Source organism: Saimiri boliviensis, chromosome 15 (assembly GCF_048565385.1).
Source record: "Saimiri boliviensis isolate mSaiBol1 chromosome 15, mSaiBol1.pri, whole genome shotgun sequence".
NCBI classification, from domain to species: domain Eukaryota; kingdom Metazoa; phylum Chordata; class Mammalia; order Primates; family Cebidae; genus Saimiri; species Saimiri boliviensis.
In genome coordinates this window covers 77,760,789-77,766,788 of record NC_133463.1, presented here as the reverse complement: position 1 = coordinate 77,766,788, position 6,000 = coordinate 77,760,789, and the positions used below count along the sequence as shown (strand labels likewise).

Genomic DNA, 6,000 nt, shown 5'->3' with positions numbered 1-6,000 from the left:
GGACTTATCTTTCAATATCATAATCTTCTGTTTATGTGTCTAGCTTCTTCTTTCGAACTGGAACAGAGACTATCCTCTTTGTCTTTATATTTGCAGGGTCTACCCCTTTGTTCCTCAGAACATTTGTATGAAGTAAATAATTCGAAAGAAATGTGTGCTTTTCTAGAAGCACAAAGGGGGAAAGAAACTATGGCAATCAGCAGGGAAGAATCCTGTGTTCTCTCCTCCCACATGTTTGGAAACATGATTCTTGCAAGGAGGTGTTAAGATTAAAAGCAACCTTATGCGAGTACAAATGTGTATACAAATACCCCGTTTTATAATTATGCACACAGGACGACAGTCCTCAAAGGAGCATCAGAATATTCCCATCTTTCTTTTTTGTCATTTTCCTTCGTCTTCAGACTGTCACAGCCACTTCATGAAGGAAAATACTCTTTCTTGTACATTGAATGTAATTTGCCCCTTCCCGGAGTCCATTCCCTTTGGGTTGGTGTTGGCTGAACTTTGCAGTCTTCACTGAAGGGGGAACCCTTTCTCGCTGTTCCCTGGGAGAGCAGCCCCTTTGAAGTCACAGCTGGCTTGACTAAACTCATTTCCTCCATCCACAATGTGCCTCTGATGTAGTGTTGGCTAAGGCTCCCTCTTGCCGGCTCCCGCTCTTGAAACAGACCCAAGTGCAATGTTCAATGTGAGTGTTTGGCTTGGCTTAAATTTGGCCGAATCATCTGTACTTTGTTTCATTTGAAAGCCTTAGTTTTTTTTCTTTTTCTCTCTCTTTTCTCTCGCAACTAGTTCATTCCAGATGTTTTTGATTTGTCTTTTAGTGGTCTACTCCACCCAGTTCCTAAATCAGTAAATCATTTTCATGCTTCTTCCAAAAGCTAAGGAAAGAAAATGCTCAATTAGAGGGAAACTGATTATAGGTCTCGTAGAGCTTACACTTGGGGATGGCTGCTCTCCTCAGGAACTACCTTTGAAAGGTAGGAGAAAATATCTTGCAATTGAGAATACTTAGATTTGGCTTTGCTTCACTCTCCTTTCAACTTTTTAGCATTTGGAATAGGAGAGCAGGCAAAATGTTGATATGCTAATATTATGCACATCCAAGCTCATCCTCTACTGTAAGGCTTGATATGTAATTGCTATTCTTGCTTGAAGTTGTTCAATTACTGAAGTGCAAATACAAGCTCCCATTCTCTGAACCCATATGTGGCAGTGATAGAATGTACTAACATATAATATTAATGGCCTTTCTTTCTTTACGGTCACCTTTTACCCTTCTCGGCATTTTGATTGTGATGATGAGGATAAGGGCAAAATGTTTGCTTTACTGTCATTATGAAGAGTGAACTTGTCCTTGGTGGAAATCACAGACCCAATAGGCTAGTCAAAGATTTTAGAGAGAAAAGTCAGTAGATTCCCTGAGTTTGGGAAGAGAGTTTTGGCTATATTGAGAGCAGAGATGAGAGATTGAAGGCAGCTGACTGTATAATAAGTTAAAAAAATGGAGAAGAAAATTTTAAGACATTTTGCCATTACAAATGCAATTTCTTTCTGATGCCTTTTCAAGTGATTTTAGTTAAGATTATGTGTCTAAGACTTTTCTTTTGGAGAGGATATGTTTTGTCTTTCAGATTTGATATTCAGATGAGATATACTGTTCAGGTTGCACCTATAAAATGTTGTGATACTATTAATTTCATTCTGCTGTATTATTATCTGACACCAGAACTCAGCAGAAGACAAATGGCTTTTAGAGTTATACAGATGCTCTAGTTTTTTGTGAGAAGAGTTCTACTTACTCATGGAATAATGCATTTAATTAGGTTAATTACTCAGCTTCTTTGAATCATTTCTTAAAGGCGATTATATTAATATCCAACTTCAGGACGATCTTAAAAATTAAATGAGATAATTTAAAGTACCTGTCACTAGTAAAATTTGCAACTGGTGTGTTGAACAACCATAAATCATAAAGTGGCATCAAAACACAGCTTCATTTTGATCTTCAATTTTAACTTTATTATTTAGTTACTCGGTTATCCAGGCCACTAGTTGAAAATGTTGGCAGATTGCATCAATTTTGGGGCATTCTTAGATAATAGATCATAGATGATAGAAAATTATCCAATCACACCGTATATAAAAATCAGATGAGTCAGAAATGTCTAGTAAATGTCAAATTCAATGTGATAATCTAGAAATTAATATTATAGTCTTCATTAAAAGATGAGACATCTTCCCCTAACCCATTCATTAAGTTGGGCAACCTAAGTAGGCCAGTCTATGTTTGGGAGGATGGGGTAGGATTAGCCCCCTCTTTTCACTCACCTTCCTTCCCTTCTTTACTGCATATTCACCTGTTTCCTCAAGCTTGAATTGACAGCCTGCCCTGCATTGAATGCAGGAAGAGAATTTGGATAGAGGTGAGAATTCTGATTTGACCAGTTGTGAAAATGCTTCTTACCTGAGCCTGTCCAATGAGTTCAGTTAACATTTTATCTAATGAATATTTCTGTGGGATCTTTGGAGATTCCCTACAGAATTTCTTTTAGCAGGATGTCATGGGCATAGGAAGGGTCATAACTCTTGGTAAGTGTAATCCTGATCCACATTAAACTCATATTTCCAGCGGTCTACTTAATATATGCTCAATGGATGTTTTTGCCCTCTGGCAAAAGCCCCCTTTGGCAGAATCTATATTTAAATGACTGATCTTTCCAATGAGATTCTGTATCTGAGACTGCAATTCATACCGAGGGAGGTGCAGTGATTTTTCTGACCCCTACTCCCACTCTGTGATGGCAGGCCATTTCACCTTGTGCTATACCTGAATACGCTAAATATTCTCCAGGCATATGCTACTCATCAGGCCACAGCATTTCCCCAGATTCTCCCCAGAATGTATAGAACATTCTCTTCAGCCAGAGAAACTCTCTTTAAGCTTAAGGTAAAATAAGGTGGGAGTAGGGGAGAAAGGGATGGCATCAGAGCACAGCATTTTAAAAATAAATATTTTCCAGAAAAACATTCTTTCTAATCTCTATTCTTTCATTACCCTTTTAACATCTTTGTGGGTTTTAGGTCCATATGACTCTCAGACTTACTATGAAACTTCTGCAGGTGGCACACCCCACCTTGGAACTTTTTACCTATTTCCTCTTGCTGCTTTAATAAAAACTTCCAAGTTTATATCTGTTATACAGCCCAATGTCCCAATTTTTCTATTTTACCATCACCAAATGAAACGTAAGTTTTTTTTTTTGAAAACTCTAGCAATTATAATGTCTTTGGCAACAGTATATCATATACGTAATAGAGCAATGCTCACAAAGATCTATAAGAAATTAGTTTTAATGAAATTGAATGCCTCGGATTTGTCTTAATTAACACATATGTAGAAATGTGGTATGGTTGAGTGATCTATAAATATATGCTGAATTAAAGAAAATGAGTTCTCATGAACTCTGACTTTGCTATTTGGCTTTGTAACATGAGGTGAAGCATCACTTCCAAAGATAGTTTCTTATTTACCAAATTGAAATTTTGTTTCTATCATCTGTGAGCCCCTTTTATTAATAGCTGTAAAAGCTCCAGAATTTTATAATTCTACACATGGATTTTTCTCATTATAATAGTTTCACATGTGTTCCTCATATGGTCAAGTAGACAGCAAGGGGATTGTGGGTAGGACTATGCATCACCTGTGTGTTTGTAGGAGTAGATGTAGTTAATAAAATTTTTTACCTCATCTTCTATAAAGAGCCTAAGTGTCCTAGAAGAGACAGGTTAATATGGATCAAAAGCAATACCAAGCATGATACTGTTGGGTAACCTTTCTAATTGGTGGGTGATTAAGAACTGATTAAAGGATAGAATGTCATTATAGTGTACTCTTTTGGAGTCTTCTCTTTGGTTTCTCTTGTGCACATTATGGCTTTGTGAAAACTTGCACATAGATACATAGGCAAAGCAATTTCTATAGGATTCAGTAATCTACAAGTCCTATGCAGAAGAGCCATCTGTGAAAGCTCAAAGGAAGGAGTGATCACTTTACCTCTGTGGGGTTCAGAGGAGTTTTCACTGAAGAGAGGACGTTGGATGAGCCTTAGAAAATGATTAAGCATTTATGAGATAGAAAAAGAAGAAAGAAACCTAACCTTAGGTAGAGGAAAATGGAAGTACTGATTTTTCTCTTCCTTTCAATGGGATTGGCAATAAATGAGAAAACTATGAAGAACTGGGGATCCAAATAAGCTTTAGCAATATACACTAACAATAAAAATGCACTTACCTATGATATAGTAATCCTCTTCTGAGACACACACCCTAGAGAAGCTGTCATATATGTGGACATGGAAATACGTCACGAAATATTAATAGCTGTATTATCTATAATAGTGAGAAATGGGAAGCCATTTAAATATTTATCATATATATGTAGCATATTAATCTGTGGGAGTACTATAAGGTGAATGAACTAGCAATACACCCAACAATATGAGTAAATCCTGACAACATAATATTGAGCACAACAAAGAAACATTTTATAAGAATCTTAATATGGTACTCTTCACATATAAAGTCTATAATATGAAAAAAAAACCTTGATATTGTTAAGGAATTCTTTCATATTAGTATGACAACATTCAGTAAAATGATACACATAAAGTTTAGTGGTGGTTATCTTTGGGATAGGAAGTGTGTGAGAGAAGAATGGGAACAGAAAAGTATATACAAAGAATATCAATGGTATTGCTAGTGTTAGCTCTTAAGCCTAGTGGCAGGGGCATTTTTCTTTCTGGTATTCTTTAGAATTCTGGCATTCTGAACATATTGGATGCCTGAAATATGTGTGCCATATACATGTACACAAATAATCTTTTTAAAATATAAGCCTTATTGCTGGCAAATGTACATTGGGACATATGACTCAGGCTAGAGAGCAAAATGGGCTCTCAATGCTTCCTCCTAAATGAACTTTGCCCTCCGTCACAGGGCAGGAAATCTCTACACTACTGACCTTGTCACAGTGCAGCAGGAATAGAGAAAATAGCATGATCCATGTTGTAGGTAGTGAGTCACAGAGGCTGACCAACTTGTTCTCCTGATCCATTAATTAGACAAATCTTTCCTCAGCAGCGGCATGAGTGAGAGGTTTTATTAGTCTGTTCCCATGCTGCTATGAAGAAATACCCAAGGCTGGGTAACTTATAAAGAAAATTAATTGACTTGCAGGTCTGCAGGACTAAGGAAGCCTCAGGAAACACAGTTCTTGCAGAAGGGGAAACAAACATGCCTTTCCTCACATGGCAGCAGGACAGAGAAGTGCTGAGCAAAGGGGGAAAAGGCCCCTTATAAAACCATCAGATCTCATGAGAACCCATTCCGTATTATGACAACAACATGAAGGAAACCACCCCCATGGTTGAATTACCTCTCACCGGGTCCCTCTCATGACACATGGGGATTACAGGAACCACAAGATGGAATTTGGGTGGGGACACAGCCAAACCATATCTGAGGTGGAGAAAAAGTCAACGATTGTCCTCATTATTTCTGAGAAAGCAGAAGTTTCTATAAGGCCCATTCCTTACCTTTCCTCTTTAATAACCTGAGCCCTCAATTGGTACTTATGTTATTTATTAGAAAATAAGTTTTATTGATATAAAATGTGTCCAAGTTATCTATAGCTATTCTACTACATAAACTAGGGCTTTAGTTAATGTAATTATATTTCTAAAGAGTTTCATGATTATTTGGAAAGATAAAGGAAACAAACACGTCTTGAGTGCCCGTCATGTCTAGCCTGTTGCAGCTTTGGAACTGTGATGCCCTGCTCTGACTGGTTCCTTGAAGAAGCATCCCCAGTTGCAAACAGCTTATGAAACTGTTTAGATCACCTCAGGTCTGTTCGGGTAACTTGTGGTCCACAACTTACTTGAGAAAGGCTGATGGAGAGCCAAGAAAAACCTGGTAAGGTTAGCACTTTTTAAA

The 6,000-nt window shown here is 37.4% G+C and overlaps 1 long non-coding RNA gene across 1 annotated transcript in view; it reads left to right on the top strand.

Annotated features, from left to right (window-relative positions):
- The first annotated feature begins 627 nt into the window (after nt 1-627).
- Nucleotides 628-6,000, top strand: part of LOC101046435 (uncharacterized) — a 32,587-nt gene continuing 27,214 nt past the window's right edge. The window contains exon 1 of the long non-coding RNA XR_166555.3: nt 628-691. This is a non-coding gene — a long non-coding RNA (uncharacterized LOC101046435). The remainder of the gene's footprint in view (nt 692-6,000) is intronic.